The sequence below is a fragment of the Maniola jurtina genome, chromosome 3, assembly GCF_905333055.1.
Source record: "Maniola jurtina chromosome 3, ilManJurt1.1, whole genome shotgun sequence".
NCBI classification, from domain to species: domain Eukaryota; kingdom Metazoa; phylum Arthropoda; class Insecta; order Lepidoptera; family Nymphalidae; genus Maniola; species Maniola jurtina.
Genome location: NC_060031.1, coordinates 5,560,481 through 5,582,959, shown reverse-complemented (window position 1 = coordinate 5,582,959; position 22,479 = coordinate 5,560,481). Strand labels below are relative to the sequence as shown.

Sequence of the window (22,479 nt, the reverse complement as noted above, 5' to 3'; positions counted from 1 at the left end):
CCTGAATGCAATATGACTCGTGCGCCGCCTATTTTTGTTAAGGAATATTAGCCATGCTAATCATGACTAATACTCTCCTTTCCCCTCCAATTAAGCGTGCTAGCCCCGTACGGGATAGCGCGGGTGAGGTGTGGGTGTGCGGGACGTCTTCCCGCCTCATACCCCGTGAATACCTAGATAATGTGCATACAAACTTTAATTTTTATAATAGGGCTAGCGACCGCCCATGACATTGCTCCCGTCGGAATTTGGAATAATATGATCACATCCTTGCCTACATTATGAAAAGAAAGCAAAATTTCAATTTTCAAGGCCCAATTTGGCTGGGTGTTGATGAATCAACCAGTGGGTGAGTTAGAACTTTTCTTTTCTTTTTATATATTTAAATTTTTACCTTTTTAGCCTACTTTTTTACTCTCATTTCTTTACATTGTTTGAAATAGGAACAATTTTTAAAAGTCATTTTATACGATTCTCGCGTGCGAGATTTGTCTTCAACGACGATAATTAGTTAAAAGGCGAGAGTACAATTTGTATAAAGTTGAAATTAGATTTTACTCAGACTTGTTTTCTTAAGGAGGTACGAAATTATTAATTTATCACAAAGCGTGAGAAAACCCCGCTGCCGAGAATTCATTTTGACTAATGATTTTGTTCATAATTTTTACTTTATTAAACAACCCCTTTTATTCCTTTAACGATATAATATATGAGGCACTTTACCTAGCAGAATTAATTTAATAGAAGAAACGATTAATAATAGAAAACTTGAGAAAAAATTATAAAATAAAACTTTCACTAAAATGCACTAAACATTAACTACGATATTAAATTTTACTATCACACTTGAAACTATGCTGAAACTAGTATGAGCTTTTTTTACAGGATAGGCTTGCGCTTGACGACAATTTAAGCATAACGTAAAGAAAGTAATGAGGAGGTCTAAGCTGGAACGCACTTACCTCTCTAGAAGAGTTTTTCAGCACTTAGGGATCATTATACTTAAAGTTTGGTTGGTAACCAAATACCTTATTTACTAGGAACTTTTAGTATATAGCTCCTTAATTCAAAACAGCGTTAAATTATATCGATTTCGACCAGTAGGACGCTCATAAACGAGCCAATTTTTTCTCAAGCCAGTTATGTACAAGTACCTATTTAGAAGTTACGATATCAGCTAGATAGAGCCAATTGAGTAGGTATTAAGGGAAAGTTACGCCAAAGGAAATGAGTAGTTCATTTCCGTCGCATAATACACAAAGTCCAACCACTAGAGAGACAATGGACAAGTTGCAATATTAATGATGCACCGAGGATGCACAAAGACGAGTTTCAAAAGCTCCCATTGATACTCATTAACTATTGATTCATAATACTATTTCGTGTAGACTAGCACAATTGTTCTATAGAACGAGACCGGCCTTGTCGCTTGAGCCAATTATGCTGAGCATATTGATCAAATGATCAATTCGAATATTTCACGTATAACATTATAACTTACAACACACACAAAAGTGGACAAAAGAAAAATCATGTAGGTATATACACCGCATATTTTTTTTTGTTAATGTGCATGTGATGTAGGTATACCTACCTAATCTAATGGGAGAGATTTCAGAATTTTGGCAGATTTTTTGAAAGTCACGAGCGCGGTTATGTGGCTGCCAGGTTTGATTGAGGTGACAAATACTTTAATAAGCTTATTCGATTTTATTTAAATTAGTATCAAAACTTAGTTTTATTCTGAATCAATTTTAATGCACAGTTAATTATTTCCTATTTATAAATTGACAAGTACTTATTTTAAAATTGGACAATTCCACCAATTTTCTGTGAATACATCAATCTAAAAATTCATATGCAAATAATATGTTACCTCGAATCACAAAGCAACGTGAAATATCAAATGCAGCGTATTATTTATTTAGATTTTTTCTAAAATATCTAGTGGAACCTAAGCTGGAACAAAACATTTTAGTTCAATCCAAAAAAAGTTTTTACGTAAATACTCTACGTGAAATGCGTCACAGGCTTTGCTTTAGGTTTCACGAATGTGTTTGGGAATTTTAAGCTATTTCACGATTTTGCTGGGTTGTCCGCTAACGGGGGAGTTCAACAAATTCGGTGATACTGTTAAATATTTACAGGAAACCTTAAACTTTGTCAACTAAATGGAATACTAATTTATATTTTAGTAAATATCGATTCAGGAGAATTAAATCATAAGCAACTAGACTAGATAACATTGCCAATTCGTTCGTGTGAAATTAGGTTTTTAAAATCCCGTGTTAAATTAAATTAAACGTGGTCTATATCCGTCCCCAGGATGCAAGCTATCTCTTTAACAAATAAACGGGGCCCGCAACTTCATCCATGTGCATTTAGATTCTTAAAAATGTTTGGGAACTCTATGATTTTCTGGATTCAAAAATAGCTTATGTTATTTCCCAAAATAAAAGGTTTCCCTGAACCAAAAGTCATAAATGGCTAAATGAAAATCTAGCAAACAGACTGACATATTACATAGGCTCGCATTTACAATGTTCAACTTTTGAACTAAATAAATATAAAGCTCTAGAGTGAGATTTATGTTACGGTTTTCCTTGATACACATTTTAAGAATCATTACCTACTGAATTCATAACCGCTTCAGTCTAATGACTAAAACGCCGGTTCTAATAATGTTCACACTAAGCGCGCCAGCTTCGCGAGGCCTATGGTGTGATATCAAACGGTTGTGATTGTCTCATTTTGTTTGCCACTTTTGATTTATTTCTATTTTTAACCCCCGACCCAAAAAGAGGGGTGTTATAAGTTTGACGTGTGTATCTGTGTGTCTGTGTATCTGTGTATCTGTCTGTGGCATCGTAGCTCCTAAACTAATGAACCGATTTTAATTTAGTTTTTTTTGTTTCAAAGGTGGCTTAATCGAGAGTGTTCTTACCTATAATCCAAGAAAATCGGTTCAGCCGTTTAAAAGTTATCAGCTCTTTTCTAGTTACTGTAACCTTCACTTGTCGGGGGTGTTATAAATTTTTAATTTACACTTGTGAAATATGCCGAATAAAAGACAAAAATGTACCAAAAATGAACCACTAATATCACCAATTTATTTGGCTTTATTTGACTGTTAGCGCAGCTGCCTGTTCTACGATCTCAAATAAGGCACATCCGCATCGGCTTTCAAACTATACAATAACAAGATTTTTTTTTATAATGCCTTACAGGTATACAGAAGACTCATTCCGCAAAAACATTTAAATAAATAGCGACTTTTTAATGACGCAAATAAAGTGCAATTTAGCTCGCATCGCACTGTGGCCTAAAGTTTAATAACCTTTTCTCTTTCTGTCTTATCTGTTATATCCCTTCCTTATGGATTCAAGCGGATAGGGAAATGCCGCGCGGTGGCGGCTTGCATTGCCGTAGTTACATATCTCTAGTCACATGACCAAAATGACCCGGTTTGATAATGATACTAAAATACGCCCATAGTGATTATAGAGGTACGATTATTTGGACAGATTTTTGCCTCACATCCACATCGACCACGCTTCTGCACCTAGTGTGGACCCGCCCTATATTTATGCTCAACCTGTTGTTCTAAATTCAACTTGAATTCATTAGCATAAATAAAACAAATCTCTCTCTTAGTCCATTAAAATGCAATATACAAGACAATCAAGCGTTATTAATCAGATTGCACGTTTACAGGTAGGTTATAAAGATTGTTATAAGAGAGAGTTAACTCCGGGAAGTAATCGTCGGCCGGGGTCGCTTTACGAGTCCGACTTTGCATATCACGACAGATGTTCGAACAATAAAACTGGAAGAGCCGCGGGGGTACTGTGCCGAGTTACTTGTGTAAGTGTAACCCTTTCTCCTATTACTCAGTTTTAATTTTTAAGTGGAGCAATTAAAATAATCTAAATTCGTAAGGAAATGATAACATTATGAATGCGAAAATGTGTCAGCTAGTTTTTAATAACCTATGCATTTAACCGTTTTTGACGAAATTTGGTACAGAGATAGCTATCATCCCAAAGAAGGGCATAGACTGTCTCGGACTCCACAGGATTTTAAAAAACCCTAAATCCACGTGAAGGAGGTCGTGGCTATGTTTGGCATAGAAGGAGCTTGCATCCCGTATACAGGTATATTTTATTTTTATCCTGAAAAATCCTTCGGGATTTAAAAAACCTAAATACACGTAAATAACGTTGTGCGCACAACAGTAGGTATTTCTATAAAACTTAAACGCTTTGTTTAAAACTTAAACGTTTTTAAATAAGAAAAAAACTTTTTTTTTAACTTTTCTATAATCTTCATTGCTGGCCCACAATTTGATTGGCGTGGAATTTCTATTCTAGTCGGTCACCAGAATGCAAGTTATCTGTGTGCCAAATTCCATCAGATCCGTTAGCGAGTTTGCTACGAAACTGATTAACAGGTAGACATTTGCATTTATCGTTATAAATTTATTTTTACTAGCTTTTACCCACGATTTTCATTGACTTTCCACAACTGGAATCAGGTTCTCATAGCACCTAAAAGTCCCATATAGCTTCAGATTACCTCTTGTATTAATCTCCACCTCCACGTGAAAATCCCTTTAAATTATTTCTTTCCTTTACCTCAGAATTTCCGAAAATAATGGGACCCGTATCTACCTATATCTACCTTCATCTTCAAACGAAAACCATAACTAATCTTTAAAACTGACACACCTTCATACAAACGAACCTCTTTTTAGCCTCTCAGCGGATGAATTTTTAACTATCCCTTTTTTAATAGATGCCTACGGATTAATAGCTATCTATTTGCCAGCTTGATCTATCCAGTGGTTTGCTGCGGCTATGCGTTGATAGATTAGTCACTCAGTCAGTCACCTTTTCCTTTGTAATATACTTAGAAGAGTAGCGTAATATTAACTTATAAAAAATTGGAATGAAACTAAAACATGCCTTCAGAAACTAAAGTGACGAATATAGTGACAGATTTTTGCCGCATACACTGTACACTCAATCGCTCGACTTCGTAAATACATTCTGCACTTATCGCACGCCACTCAAGTTAGGTCCTTGTGTGTACGGACCCTTACGAGTAAGAACAAAAGAGTTGGCTTAAAAGGCATCTTTTAAAAAAAAGCCTTGTGTTGGAGTGTATAAGAAGTGAGGCACTCAGTATTTTTATATTTTTCTTCTTTACTATTTTATTATAATCTTTTCTTAGATCAACATTATTTTTAAAAAATTGTGTTAGTAAATTTACACTCGGTAGAATTAAAATTAAACGCGTGTGTGATATCATTTTTTTGTAAATAAGTCGGAAAAAGATTTTTATAAAATACTAGCTGATGCCCGCGACTTCGTTCGCGTGGATGTAGGTTTTTTAAAAATCCCGTGGGAACTCTTTGATTTTCCGGGATAAAAAGTAGCCTATGTGCTAATCCAGGGTATAATCTATCTCCATTCTAAATTTCAGCCCAATCCATCCAGTAGTTTTTGCGTGAAGGAGTAACAAACATACATACACACACACACACACACACACACACACACACACACACACACACACACACACACACACACACACATACAAACTTTCGCCTTTATAATATTAGTGTGATTATTACACTACTTTAAGTAAAAAATAGAGCTTTTAATTTACGTCACTATCTACTTGGTACCACCACATCGATAGTACAACCTCGATAAAAGATGGCAGCTTCAAAATAGCTGCTCTGTTTGGCAGCCGTTTTCAGTGGAAGTGACATGTGAACGATAATTCCGCACGAAAAAGGTTTGAGCTCTTATGCAGTCTCACAATTTCCCCTAAAGACGTTTTTCATCAAAAACTGACCCAGATTTTAATAGTAAATTGATCAATCAAACTGTATCTTTTCATATATGTTTTAGGAAATGATAACTTGGTAACTAGAAACTCATCACACTAATATTATAAAAGAGGAAGTTTGTATGTGTGTGTGTGTGTGTGTATGTTTGTTACTCCTTCACGCAAAAATTACTGGAGGGATTGGGCTGAAATTTAGAATGGAGATAGATTATACCCTGGAATAGCACATAGGCTACTTTTTATCCCGGAAAATCAAAGAGTTCCCACGGGATTTCGAAAAACCTAATTCCACGCGGACGAAGTCGCGGGCATCATCTAGTACCTAATATACGAGATGTTGTCGCATTCTTATCACATACCTACAATATTCATTGTATCACCCACCTTGCTGCGAGCTGGCTGCGCGCGCGTAATCGTGTTGCGTTAGGTATATTTTCCACTCATCTTTTCTCCTAAGTCGTAGTAAATAATAGCTTGGTGACTAGGAACTCATAACTAACGAGTAGATGTTGTGGCAGACTTATCACGTACAATCGTTCACTCGATCACCCGCTGCCGCGCGTAATCGCGCTGCGTAAATACATTTTGCACTCATCTCGCCCCACTCATATCAGGTGCTTTTGTGTGTGGAGGCCCTATAGTGAAAGAGACAGTTGTAGGTTTCTATTCATTAAATACAACAGCGGTTAATATGAGCCAGCAAGTAACACCTACCTAAATTCCACGGATAACATAGTTTTACCTAGATAACACAGTTTTTGCTCTTATCTACAATTAAAAAAAAAAACTTATCTTTTTACATTTAATTATGTACTTATTATTATCAAACAGTTTCTAAACTCATAAATGTATAGATTGTTTTATTGTGTTAGTATGTCTTGCAGAACAAGATCAATGATAAAATTTTGCTTTTTTGTCACGTCTGTCATGCTGCTCATGTCAGTCTTAAATAGAATCCGTACCTATGTTATAGTCCAAAATAAAACACCGGCACTTCTATATTAGCCTGAAAAGTCATTAGGTAGACGCCGAAGTTTTGACTTTGGACTAAACGATATGATCGTGATATTATTCGCCATTTTGGCTTTGGACCATAAAATCCGTACCCATTATTTTGTGTTTCATATAAAATCTACGGTCAACTCCTAGACTATTAAAAGTGAGAACAAAGCAGTGGATGGAGCGACATTCTATGGAGAATCGACTTAAAAAGCCGCCCCAGCGTTTTAATAAAATGCATTGTGTCGGCGTATTTAAGAGCCGGGGTACTCGTAGCTACATCCCCTGTAGCTTATTGCTTATATTACAATGTTAATAGTTGACAAACTGGTGTAGAATATTTAATATTATGTGCAGATTTTGTACTCCGTAGCGGAAAGAGAGGTTGATTTCGTTTTTTGGAATAAATATTTATACTTTTGCGCAAAATTAAAAGATCGTAGTTCAGCACATTGCAATATTCGGAGGTATACCAGCATTTCTTTTGACGATATACTTAAATATCTTTTAAAAAGGCGGGGTAGCGCTCCCAAAATCAATGTTTGAAATCATACCACACAATGAGGTGACACATACACATAATGAGGTGTACCAGCATTTTTTTTTACTAGTATACTTCTATATTTGGCTGGAAATAAGTTGAAAAAATCATAATCAAACAGGTGGGATCTGATTCAACTACCGCTTGGTCCTCATCACCATCATCATCAAGAAGAGGGATTGACCATAGTCCACCACGCTGGCTAAGTGCGGATTGGCAGACTTAACACACCTTTGAGAACATTATGAAAAATTCTTAGGCATGCATGCAAGTGTCCCTCACGATGTGTTAAAGCAAATGAGATTTAAATATTTAAGCAATTTATTTCTTACTAGCGACCCACCCCGACTTCGCACGGGTGGACATTTATTTTTTCTATTTTCCGGGATAAAATATAGCCTATACGGATCCGGAAGAATCCCTTTAAGTAATGGTAAAAGAAATTTTGAAATCGGTCCAGTAGTTTTTGAGCCTATTCAATACAAACATACAAAAATACAAAGGTTTCCTTTTTATAATATTAGTATAGAAAACGCACATAGTTCCGAAAAGATGAAGGTGCATGCCCGGAATCGAATCCCATACCATCCTATTGGCGTCACTCAAAAAAACAGGTATTATTTAAATATTTTTATCGAATTATTGGAATGTCCTCTCCAAAACCAACACAAAAAAACACAAGTTTAATGTGCAAGGTTATCCGAGAGTTTTAATCTAAACAAACTAATGACAAAATAAATAATTTAATTAGAGCGTGATTGCTATCACAACATCTAATTATCTAGTTCACAACCCAAATACCGAAAATATGCGATATCGCTCCGAATCTCGGAAGGAGACTAAACTACAACCTTCGAAACACCCGTATTTATGCAAGTTCAATCTTGTTGGCCTCCTAGTAACAGATTGTATGACATCGAATGAGCCAAATATCGATTTTACCAAACTACCTTCATCAGCAAAATTAATAATTTTATATTATTTTTGACAACTCAAATCAACTTTTTTAAAATAACCTTACAATCCGAATACAATTGTTGTTTAATCCGCCCCTATTGAGCAACCGATGATTTATCATTGTTTTCAATCAGTTTGAATCTCTATTACCAGAATAATTAATACCAGATAGTAATCATTTATTTTTAAAAGTTTTTACCTACACACTACACAAAGGAATAAGTGAACCCTATTACATCCAGTAAAAATACTAAAATAGTTGCATCTATTCGATTCAGCGCACAGCACGCGTACTTGATAAAGTCCGTTAAATCCAGCTGGAGAGCGGGTTTAAAAATACAATGAAATTTCATGATTTTAATACCTCACTGACACGGAAGAGTACGAATGAACCTCGGTGTAAAAGAGAGATAAAGGGAGGGAAAATTATTATGTGATCAGAAAGCGGGCACTTTGTTCACCCTCATTTTCTATTTATATTATGCCCGCAGATTGAAATTTTAACGTCTTACCTATTCGGAATATATTTAAAAAATATTCTATCGGTGACAAAATTATCCTTAAGCTATTTTAGGATTATGTAGGTACTAGTTGAAGCCCACCATTTCATCCGGTGGAGTTAGTTTTTAGAAATCCTCTGGGGGCTCTTTGGTGTCTTTGATTTTGTTTGGTTGTGGAGGTTTGGTGGTTTTGGACAAAAAATATGTCCGTCTCTAAGATATAAGCTAATCTCTACCTTTCTTCAAAATCGGTTAAACGAACGAGCTGTGTAAAGCCAGACAGACAAATAGATATTCTTTAGCATTTATAATATTAGTATGGATAAATAAAAATCATATAAAAGCTAAAGCACTTATAACATATAGTCTCGTTGACATAAAACCCTATCCTAGTAACCAAGGTAAAACGGGACAACAATATTGCCAAAATCAGTACAAAACAGTTTTGTAGTGCTCGACAAATAGCGTGGTCGCAATAAACCGTCCAGCTCCGACCGGTCACTCGAGAACTCGGTAGAGGACAACTGGAAATTCGACCCTCGCAACTCTCGCAAACTTTAAGATGGCTCTTTTTCGAGTGCAAAGTTTTGTATTTTCGAATGCAATAGTAAATATTTGGGCTTCTCGCTGCGGTCTTCCTAACAAGTGAACCGTAGCGTACGTGCGAGCGGCGGCATCTTCATTGACAATCTGCGCGAGTCCTCGGCTCGCAACCGGCATCACAATTCCACCTCCCCCGTCCCTCTATACGCAATTAAAACGATATCATCAGAATCATCCATTGCACCGCAACTTTCACATTATTATAAGAGTTTACCCAGACACCGAATAAATTTAATATCGGCACTCGTAACATTTATGAGCGAACAATCTTTATTAAAACGCTTTCGTGTTTCGAGATTATCGTAGAATTACGGAATAGCCGCCTGGGGAAGGTACGTAGGCCGTTATTAATAACTATTACAGAGGTCGGGGGGGTTATTATTAAAATATCTAGCGGCGCGTTAGTTTCCGATATTGATTTTGAAACTTCGATGTAACATAAATTTCTCAGTGGTGTAAAGCGTTCGGAGGAAGTCTCGTGTCGATTGCATAGGGAATAGTGTAGCCACGATAAGGGTTTTCGGAGTGGGTACAACAGACCGATGATCCAGCAAATCCTATCTTACGCGTCTCGGGCATGCCTTTCCAATGGAATTACGCCCTTTACAATAAGGCTACGAGTATGTGAATTGAACGCAACAATCATATAACCTATTGGACTAAAGGTAGATATTCTTTATGTACATTTACAATCATAATTTCATACATCACTATCCATCACTACTCATATAATGAATACGAAAGTGCGTTTTTTGTTCGATTATTGATTTGTTGGTTTGTCCTTCAATCATGTCACAATGGAGCGACCCATAGACGTGATTTTTGTATAGATATAGTTAAAGACCTGGACAGTGACATAGGCTACTTTTTATCCCGGAAATTAAAAGAGTTCCCACGTGAGTTTTAAAGACCTAAATCCACGTGGACAAAGTCGCGGGCATCAGCTATTAGCAATACCAGAACCGTATCATCACATTATCATTGCTACTGATGACAGAGAAACACGTGATTGTATCTTTGTTGTCACTAATTAATGCAATTAGGCGCGTAATCGCGTCGCATTTGAGTGAGCATGTGGGTGCGGTGCGCCGTGCTTTACTGGTAGGTATAAGGATTATTACACACAAGGAACAACGAGCTTATTTTATTACCTGTCGCTCTTCAGTCATTCCTTCATTACTCCTGGTCAAATCCAAACCTTGACTGGATCGGTCTTTTTCCATTTTCTTCAGTCGGTGGCCATTTTACCGACATGGACTTGGTGTGAATCGGCTTTAAAACTATGACAACGCGGGTGTGCCGGATCGCCATGTCAACCTGTCGGCCAATAGTTGTAGTTCAAGTTGCCGCGCAAGAGCATTGCTGAAAACAAATTAACAGATGTGTACCTATTTTAATATTAAATTTCACCCACGTTGCTTTTACCTCAAAATCAAAACTAAATCACGGTTGGACGGCAACGCAACTCAATTGTATTAGTAACAGCAACCGCGACGTAATGTGTCTATTTGACCAATAATTGCCAATATAAACTATTAACACGCAAATACCTACTGCCTGTTGTTTGTAATTAAATCTAGAATATTGTATAAACTGATTATTATATAGGTAAAGTAAGTTATCCTACATTTCTCATCTCTATTAACTTTTTAGTGTCCAGCGATATAATAAAACTCCAGACAGGCAAAGCTTATACATTAATTGTATTTTTAACCCCCAACCCAAAAAGAGGGAGGGGTGTTATAAGTTTGACGTGTGTATCTGTGTATCTATCTGTGGCATCGTAGCGCCTAAACGAATGAACCGATTTTAATTTACTTTTTTTGTTTGAAAGGTGGCTTGATCGAGAGTGTTCTTAGCTATAATCCAAAAAAATTGGTTCAGCCGTTTAAGAGTTATCAGCTCTTTTCTAGTTTTCTTGTAGAAAAGAAGGTTAGATAACCGTTAGGTTCATAATATTATGTCAATTGACAAATGTCAAGCTGTCAAGATGGACGTTGCCTAAATACATAATTATTTATTTGATAATTTGAAAATGATGTTTTGGAAAACTCAGATACTTTAGATTGTAGGCGCGGAATAGTCCAAGAAAATCAGTTCAGCCGTTTGAAAGTTATCAGGTCTTTTCGGTCTTTTCTAGTTACTGTAACCTTCACTTGTCGGGGGTGTTATAAATTTTTAATTTACACTTGTATAAAGTGAAGATAAACTTTGTACGCTTGTGTGTGTGACCCATTCACGTAGTGACACAGACTACACGTGTTGATGAAAGGTGCGTACCTTTTGACATCTACAAACGTGCTTCAAAAAACGACGTCCCGTTACCAATTAGAATCTAAGAAGGGTTAGTAGAATCTAACCAAATATTCTCGAAAAAGTTTGTTCAATGCTGAATAATAATTTTAAGTTTAGTAAATTAAATTGTGTATTGTAAAAGTATTTCGAAACGAAAAAAACTCGGGAGTGTGACAATATAACGTACACGTTACTAGACCAAAACAAAACATTTACGAAAGTATTCTTGCTAGGTAAATAAGTAACGTTCCCATTAGCGTAAGTTACGGGGTCTACGAGGTCCTAAACTAACATAGAAAGACTCAAGCCTCTTCAAGTGGCCGCCGCGAAACAACTCGAAGTAACACATTAGACTAACAAGATCTTAATTCGCATCCCAACGCCCAGTAACGTAAAGCTACATAAGCCTGCAAATACCCCAACATATAAATTATTTTTAATTTAATGTTCTTTTTCGGGTAATAATCGCTTGTAGAAGCTCCTAAGCACACCCTTGTGGGAAGTTTATGCAAAACACGATGTGAATACGTAGGATTTCCACTCGCATACCTTCTAATTTCGAAGGAAAATCATTTATTATGTTCATCTCATAATCTAATTTTATTTCACGTAATTATGAAAATCGTTTTTGAGCCCATTCGCGAATTCCTTTTGCGAAATAAAGTTATATGGTAGACATAGAATGTAATGGATTTCTTTGGCATTTTACTGCGAATGCCGATAGTAAAAAAATAATGCGCACACGCTGCTCTACTCGTAGGTCGATGGTCGCAATCGTGAGCCAAAGTGTGTCGTAAAACATGAGTTGCGAATAAAAGGGACAGAATCTTATTAAAGTAAATATTTATGGCATTGCCATCAACCGATTGGACGAGGGTTCCGTCGCCCTTGATAAATTGTTCCACCGGTTGCGGGCTAACAGCTACTCGCGAATATTTCTCTTACGACGTATCGGTCTTAAATTCGATGGCGCCGATTTATGATTTTTCTCTTCACGGACTTTGCTCAAAGTATGTCATGTCAACAAAGAAAAGATTTTACGCTGTCTTAATTTCCAAAATTGAGCCGAACGAAGCTGGACAAGCTGAAGTTACAGAACTTTAAAAGTTTAACAGGCTACGCACAAAGTAGCGGGCCAATTGTGTTTCTACTTTATTTGCCTGAAGGTAGACAATAAGGGTGTCTCCACACAATCAACTCGACGAGAAAGTTGATTGTTTGTGTTCCATTCAACTTCACAATAGAGAAAATGAAGAGGAGCCAATTCTTTTTGCAATAGCTTTTATCCACCATTTTCTTCGCTTGCCGAAAGTTTGCATTTAGAGTACCTCGCTCGGGATGCATTAGCGTCTCGTCACATATTTGTCTTGGAATCAAGCTCGTATTATTCCCGGGAACGGCAATCACTATAAACTGTTTGCACATATTCCTAAACATGTGCTCACTCACTCGCTCACTGCTTTTTGTAACATTGTTTGTTTAACGGCTGAACTTAAGTCTAAGGCGAAATGTAACATACGCAAATATTTGTCATTGGATGTAGAAATAATGTAGCTACTGTAGGATATTCAACGTATTTTTGTTGATTTTGTAATTTACCACCTTTTGCCCTCGATTTTGCTTGTATCATAATATCAATTATTATTAACGAAAATAAATAGTAAGATTAACACCAGGATATCGATTAATTACCTATCTATGTACATCCCTAACACAACCTACTATGTCAGTCTCATACATCTCATAGTTGCATATTATGACAACAAATAGAGTAGTTAATAGATTTCTGACAACACTGATCGAGAAGGCCCTCCAACAAATGTATGCTCTATTTCTTATTTCAATAAAGACTCTATTCGAACTTATAACTATCACTCCGTATCATAGATGAGTTAGCAAAAGCAATCCGGCAATTATTTATGAAGCAAACAATCTATACAGATGACAGTATGATAAAACTCTCCTCCAACTATTCCATCAGATGGGACAATTCCCTAGCATCTCTTAATTATGGCACTGCGTATTTCGTATTACAATAATGAAGCGGAACAATAACAAAAGTTTGAACGTCGGAGCGCGGCCAGCGGACAACTTCGCTGCTCAACTGAGTGGTTGTTGAGTTTGCTCCGAACGAAAACTTGCTTGTTACCGCGAGCGTAGAACGTTACTTTTTACAAAACGAGGGCAAAAATAGTCGCTGCGAATTCCGACGATTCACTTCGTACTTTGCATTGCTTCATTCAATTAAGCGAGCGTTTCGTGTAAACAGGCGTGGTGGGAACGTGGAGGTTACTAGGCGTATGAAAGTACATTGTGTCACGAAGTACAAACCTTATATTGTTGTTATGAAAGTTTTCATTATCCGAATAGATGCTTTGACCATCGCTAGTTAGCTTCTCCTTCTTTGACATTTTTCCCCGCCAAGTACTGTGGGGTTCGCTTTCTTACATATTGCCGCCTACCTTGCCTGGTATTGAGTGTCCAATTTATGAGCCTATATGCTCTTAGATCTGCGTTCACGACGTCCAGCCAAAGCTTTCTTGGGCAGTCTTGGGACCTTATTACTACTAAACTAGGTATAAAAAAGTAGCTATACAAAAATCGGTTGTGTGAAAGTTTTCCCAGTTTGGCAGATTTTCATTTATGAAGGCATCACTACTAACAGATAAGATCGTTGACTAGTAGACTTGTCGCTGACAGCATCTTACTGTATGTAAACAGCCGGCCTGTTGCTTGAGTAAACACTCACTAGGTCTACAACAGATACATACTAATTAGTATGTATCTGTTGTAGACGTCATTGCAAAGCCTAGGAAGAATAAACAAGAATTTTCTTTATGTTAGGATATTCAGTTCTTATTCAACTCAACACTATACCGTTTATAGCCTTAATAGCTCAACGGTTACAGGAGCGGACTGAATTCTGAAAGGTCGGCGGCGGTTCAAACCCCACCCGTTACACTATTGTCGTACTTCCTCCTAGCACAAGCTTTACGCTTAGTTGGAGGGGAAATAGGATTATTGGTCAAGGGAATGCACACTTATCCGAGTCGAACGCGTCGAACGATTCGAACGAAACGAATTTTAGAATTCTGTATGAAATCTCATGAAATCTCGCACACATAGTAGGTACGCGTGTCGAAAATTCGGATGATTCGATTCTAAAATTCGTTTTGCTCGACGCGTTCGATTTGGATAAGTGTGGGTTCACCTTACCACGGGTACCATGGCTTATATTTTTTTAATAAAAATAAAAAACTATAAATGCAGAGTACGTAACGAAATACGGGGCTAGGATTGTGTATAGTCCGTTATCGATGCCTACAATAAGTCGCGTTTTATACGGTTATTATAGCATCATAAACGCCACCGGTCTGCGTTTCATACAGTGCCGGCAGATTATACTGCCTGCCCTGATAGGACCCGCCCACTGTCAGCCCCACGTGCCGCCCGACAGATGTGTCGAGATAGATATTCGATATCGGCAGACACATTCATAATCTTCGCTTTAACTTCCCGTTTCTTATATTAAAATAACAAGCGCATCGCAGGTGTGAAAACTGATCGCAGGTGTCTGACTCAGTATGCGTTTTGGTTTCACTGTAAGCATGCTGAGATATTATTATTTAATAAATAAATAAATAAATAAATAAATAAATAAATAAAAGAATTTCCAAGTATTATTAATTTTGTTAGGAAATTGAAGACAATTTTCAGTTTTATATTCTGCTTTTCTATTTGATTTAAGCAACTGCAAGGCTTGGTGTAGCTAAAAGGCTTTCATCTGCGCAAAAAGTTGCCCATTTTTAAACCACTGCCCAAACGAGTAGTGTAACTACTGGTGACTCAATTATTTTAGAAAAAAAAACAATGTGGAGGCTGTATGGCACCATATTCAAATGTGAAAAATTATTGTTGTTCGTTTATTGGCACGACAGTCGTTGTTTTTTTTTTATTATTATTAGGACTTGTTGACATTTAAGACAAAAGACAATTGGAAACTTTAAGTGTGCGTCCTGAGTGACGGCGCACCGCGTATGGCGGATTGCGAAGCGGATTTACACGCCAAAAATATGCGCTGTGACAAGTGTTCGCACTCTGGACTTCAAACGTGTAAAACGTTTGCTTAATGCGCCGCTCATTCCACCTCCGCGGTGCATCGTCACTCAAGACACTGCCTTAGTGTGCGTCCTGAGGCGGATTGCGGAGCGGATTTACACGCTAAAAGTATGCGCCATGCGCCACGACAAGTGCGCGTCCGCTTTCAGTCCGCCTCAGCGGTGCTCCGTCACTCAGGACACAGCCTTAGGCCTAACTTTAATTACGTGCAATCTTAAAGAATTCTAATCCAATCGGCCTCCAAACAACAAAAGTGCTTCAAAGTCAAATTGAAATTGTGAAAAAGTTAATACCTCGAATGTCGCCGAGGAAGTTTCATTAGCGTACTTCCAGGCAACAATTGCGAGTTTAAATAATTATGTTTACGAAATCCTTTTCTTACGCAGGGATTATTTATCTTCCCCATTGTTACGAGAAGTGACGCGGACGAATTTCACGAAAATGCCCCATTTATCTACGGCGAACACACAAAGGGAACTTGAAACCCAAAACTTTTTACGTGGTCAGTGACAATGGTATTTCTCTCTATTCTCTTTACGTTTCATTTCCAACTTTTGCGAATATTGTGTTACAATTCTAGTTAACGTTACTGTGTATCCCTGGCCTCAGTCGGAGACAAATTATAGAGATACGTCCGTGGAAACAGCTAACGTGGGAATGCGTCATGTGCCTTTACAGTATTTTTTTGATAAGTAAATAAACAACTATACAAGATGTTATTATTATAGTACCTACGAGTGGCACCTCTCAGGCACCGATCGCTACTGAAAGCAGCATCTAAAGTATTTATGAATATAAAAAATTACCTAAATGTTACTCCTAAATAATATGTATTCTAAGTGAGGAGCTGGCGAGCAAAACGGTTTAACTACAGTTCTGATCAAAATACTTTTTAATCCGTATGTTTTAGCCCACTAAATAAGTACAAATTTGAATTCATTTCCAAGCAAAATGGTCTAAAACTGCTCTAAAATAATTGAGTCCTAAGTTCGTGATTTAGATCAAAATGGTAATACAGTTTAGTTTCAAAAGCATTCATCCAATTTTATGCTCCTCCTGTAAAATTTTATTTCATGCAGTGACCCCATTTTGTTCGCCAGCTGAGGAGCTTCATACTTCCTTGTGAAAACACAGCTATTGCCTTCTTCCCGTAAGCTGTCACTTGCAGATACAACTTGTTAGGCAACTTTGTATTATTTTTTCTGATAGTTCGAATTAGATACAGAAGCTTCAGAAGAAAATGGTTTGTTTTCAATCGGGAGCCTGATTTAATATTTGCAGAAGCGCTGTGCCCGCAGATAACTTTGCCGGACGCCGAGCCGTTGCTGCTTACTTCCTACTTTATTCCGTTTACAGACCCGCATAAATAACGGAGGAAATCGGTTCTACCCTCATTTCATTTCAACAATACAACTGTTCTATTGTCCTTAAATCTCTGTTTCAATAAGACTTCTTTTCTGTTTCATAAGAAAAGAATTATTAACAATCTATCCACATCATATACAAAAATCGAGGAAACCAATGTTTATAAAACAAGGTGTTTAAAGATCGCTTACCCAGAGCTGACTATAAGCGCAAGAGCCATGGCTTGTCTCATGCATTCGGTGTACCCAATGCACTTGTTTCGGTTTCCAATTCGGTGTATCCAATTACAATAGTAATTTTTTCACTATTGAAAAAAGGGACTTCAGTGTATTTTACGACTCTGGTGACTTACGATAGAATGTAATTTGCTTCAAGCACTACGCTCTCATAAGAAGATTCATAAAGTGACAGTAGGTACCTATAAAACGGATCGTAAATAGTGGCGATAATTATACCTATGTACTTTAGCGCTGCTTCGTTTGCTTTATTTTTAACCCCCGACCCAAAAAGAGGGGTGTTATAAGTTTGACGTGTGTATCTGTGTATCTGTGTGTCTGTGTATCTGTGTATCTGTGTATCTGTCTGTGGCATCGTAGCGCCTAAACGAATGAACCGATTTTAATTTACTTTTTTTTGTTTGAAAGGTGGCTTGATCGAGAGTGTTCTTAGCTATTATTGGCGTCACTCAGAAAAGCAGGTATTATTTAAATATTTTTATCGAATTATTGGAATGTCCTCCCATAACCAACACAAAAAACACAAGTTAAATGTGTAGAGGTTATCCGAGAGTTTTAATCTAAACAAACTAATGCCAAAATAAATAATTTAATTAGAGCGTGATTGCTATCACAACATCTAATTATTCAGTTCACAATCCAAATACCGAAAATATGCGATATCGCTCCGAATCTCAGGAGGAGACTAAACTAAAACCTTCAAAACACCCGTATTTATGCAAGTTCAATCTTGTTGGCCGCCTAGCAACAGATTGTATGACATCGAATGAGCCAATATCGATTTTATCAAACTACCTGCATTAGATAAATTAATAATTTTATATTATTTTTGACAACTCAAATCAATTTTTAAAAATAACCTTACAGTTCGGCCGTCCTGAATTTAACACGTCCTCGTGTTTCTAATCAATCTTGTCATGTCAGTCGCGGGCTTCCTTGCCCTAAGTCAAATCCAAATCATTGGCTATCCTGCCCTCCGTCAAATCATTAAAACCTACCCTTGAACTGCCGAACTCTCAGTTTTAATATCAAGTCAACAATAAATCCAAACGACTAACTTCTCATTCGATGTATACAGAATCTGAACCACTTATTGCAAATTACTTTCCACTTCACAAAAGACTAAATTCTTTAAAAAAACTTAAAATTTTAATCACCAAATCACCAAAAACACCGAACTCATTAAAAAAAAAATTATCAAATGTGGGTTGTTTTGAAAAAGATACCAAAGCGAAATGAAGGCAACGTGAGACACGTCCCACTTCTGAATTATTGGCGTCACTCAGAAAAGCAGGTATTATTTAAATATTTTTATCGAATTATTGGAATGTCCTCCCATAACCAACACAAAAAACACAAGTTAAATGTGTAGAGGTTATCCGAGAGTTTTAATCTAAACAAACTAATGCCAAAATAAATAATTTAATTAGAGCGTGATTGCTATCACAACATCTAATTATTCAGTTCACAATCCAAATACCGAAAATATGCGATATCGCTCCGAATCTCAGGAGGAGACTAAACTAAAACCTTCAAAACACCCGTATTTATGCAAGTTCAATCTTGTTGGCCGCCTAGCAACAGATTGTATGACATCGAATGAGCCAATATCGATTTTATCAAACTACCTGCATTAGATAAATTAATAATTTTATATTATTTTTGACAACTCAAATCAATTTTTAAAAATAACCTTACACTATAATCCAAAAAAATTGGTTCAGCCGTTTAAAAGTTATCAGCTATTTTCTAGTTTTCTTGTAGAAAAGAAGGTTAGATAACCCTTAGGTTCATAATATTCAAGTGTCATTTGACAAATGTCAAGCTGTCAAGATGGACGTTGCCTAGATATACATAATTATTTATTTGAAAATGATTTGTCGGGGGTGTTGAAAATTTTTAATTTACACTTGTCATTACTGATACGATTTATACAAATCTATCCTATCAGCCAAAATTTTATACACACTAAATATTTAAATATGCGGTTCGCTAAATCCGGCAGGATGAAAATATAGGCCATTAGTGTTTTCACGCAAACCAAAAATGAATCCAGTTGCCTACCTACATTTACTCGGTGTAAGCGAAACGATTTTCCTTGTTTGCTAAATGTACTGTAGCGACCTTATAATGCATAAAGAAAATACGGTCAACTATGGAACTCAACGAACCCCTATTTGCCTTTTTTGGGGTGTTGCTATCTTTGCCTCAATTCGTACGCAAAGCCGTCGGCCGCGCGTGAAATACCAAGCGCGTTGTTCGCCCTAGTTTTGATAAACAGGACGCGTCGTTTGTTTAGATTGTCTTCGCAGCGTGTAAAAGGTTAGACTACACTACTGCAATATTGAGTTTATCATGCAGAAGTGTACTACGTGAAGATAACAGTTTACTTCATCTTCACCCATATCCGCTACCCATGTCATAAATGAGAAAGTGTGTTTGTTTGTTGGTTTTTTTTATTTGATTTGTTTTGTTAATCATGTCATCAGTCATGACCTGTGACGTCACGCGTTGGGCGACAATCTTTATTAATAGATTTAAAAAAAAATTGCTATTTAACTGACTTCCCTTTCTGAAAACTATATTTTTTTCATTGATTTATTTCTATCAAAAAATTAATTCCCATATTTTTATTTATTTATGGCAACCAATATCGCAATCGTACACATGACAAATATTGTAAGTATAAACTTTTCAAGTGAACGTGAGGAAAAACCACCTTTAGGCTTAGTAAGAATTTGCACAGCCACAAAAGATTACACTTACGAACTAACAGAGACTTGACAAAAGATTTCGAATATCAAAACACTATACCGTCAGAGTAAAATGGCCCTTACTTTAAAGTCGTGGTATCAATATCTACTATTGTTTATTTAGTAGTTTCTGCAGTTCTCTGGCTGTAGATGTATAGACAACCTTGAGCGTTAAAAGCAAACTAGGTCTATTTTACTTTTCGAAATTTATCATCGATGTCAAAACGTGCAGACTCGTACTAAGTCTACCGTTCATGGTTCTACGAAGTCGAAATAAACGCACTAGGCGGGGTGTCTAGTGTTTACACAAGGTCCGCTAATGCTATTTGCTGTGGTGGTCATGTCACGTCATTTGTGTGTGTCTTAATCATTAGAGTATAGGAACAATCTTGCACATTGCAAAGAATGTGACCAGTTTTAGTAGAACTATTTTAGATGCAAAGACAAATCAGATATTCTATGACATGGAATCAATAACGCCAAATTAATTTCACAAATATTGCGTAATTATAGCCAAAATCGATATCTCTATCTGAGTTTTTATAGGGTGCGTTGGTTTTCTGAAAATATTTACTTTGCTATTATTTCGTGTAATATACCTACAAAAGAAAATGAACGTGAAATGAACTAAGTATCACATACTTTACGAGTCTCTTACCTATAGGATTGCATATATTATACTTATACTAATACATCTACATTTTGATAAGAAAATTCAGTTTAGTTTTTATTAAAAAAACTTGAGCCAAATAAATGTAATATACGTTCAACTCTGCTCTACGTTTCAAATATTACCGGCTTTAGTAGAAAGTCAACGCCAAAAAGACGATTACACGATTTTTTAGTAATGTAGTTACAAAGTTAATGGATATGTGACAAGCCGTGTTAAAGTTGTTGTCTGGAGTTTTGTACTGTAAATATCGGAAAGCGGTTCAGACTTTCGGGATGCGTAATTCGAATTTGTTACTCATGAATCGTATGTGGAAAACTTGAACTCTTAAAGTTGAAATGGGAACGTATCGGCAAAGTTGCTCGTCGCAGGCCACGTGAATGTCTTGCAACCTTTAAGAGAAGAAATATTGCCAGGATTTCCGCCAATACTTGGATTATTAAATTTTTGAGGAACGGCCAAAGCTATTTCCAAGCTGCATCCGACGATAACGTCCTTTGTTCGAATCGTTGCGTCTTTAATATTACAAGAGAACAATTGACTTTAATTAAAAGATGTAGACATCGCTCCGAACTAACGAAGTAACTTCTTGAGATCAACAATTAATTTTTGAAGTGTCCGCTTTATTAAAACAATTTCAATAGTTGTAGACAAATGAACTTTTATCAAGTTACTATAAACTTTTATTACTTTACACGTTTCAATGAATATACGTTATTAGCCTTATTAATCGAAACTCCATCATACTTTATCGTAACCAGTCACGTACAGTTAGATCAAGTAGAAACACCTATAGGTAACTACTTGTTGTTATAATTTTATATAAATCGTTTACTTGTTCGGGATAATCTCAGAAACTACTATACGGATTTTGATAAGACATTCACCAATAGAAAGAGAAATTGCCTAAGAAGGTTATAAGTGAAGAATATGACCATTTTGTGAAAATAAGCTACCAATATGATGATAATTTTGAATTAAGTCGGAAAACATCGTCCCATTAAAGAGCTTCAGGCGTTGGTACGCTAAATAAATAGTTAACACAACACAAAAACAATGTATAGGGGAATAGATTCTCTTAAGCTGCGCAAAGCAGGGGTGAGTCTACTAAATCGTAAAAAATCTATAAACTAATTATATTAAGTGTATAATTGTTAGGTAGTTAGGTTATAAATTTGGAGAAGCGGAAATAGCGCACGTGACACATTTTTTTAATCTCAGACCCACAAAGAGGGGTGTTATAAGTTTGACGTGTGTATCTGTGTCTGTGTCTGTGACATCGCAGCTGATAAACTAATGAACCGATTATAATTTAGTTTTTTTTGTTTGATCGTACTCGATCGAGAGTGTGCTTAGCTATAATCCAAGATAGTCAGTTCAGCCGTTTGAAAGTTATCAGCTCTTTTCTAGTTACTGTAACCTTCACTTGTCGGGGGTGTTATAAACTTTTTAATTTACACTTGTGACATTCAAAATACATCTGACGTCAGGAGAAGGAATAATTCGGCCGAATGGCGCTTGTTAAGAGAATGCTGATGAATAACAAAGTTGATGCTGAAGCTACTTACCTACAGATTTCAGGCAA

The 22,479-nt window shown here is 36.6% G+C and overlaps 1 protein-coding gene across 5 annotated transcripts in view; it reads left to right on the top strand.

Annotated features, from left to right (window-relative positions):
* The window catches only part of LOC123880913 (RNA-binding protein Musashi homolog Rbp6), a 656,888-nt gene that overhangs the window by 594,661 nt on the left and 39,748 nt on the right, over window positions 1-22,479 (top strand). The window lies entirely within an intron of this gene.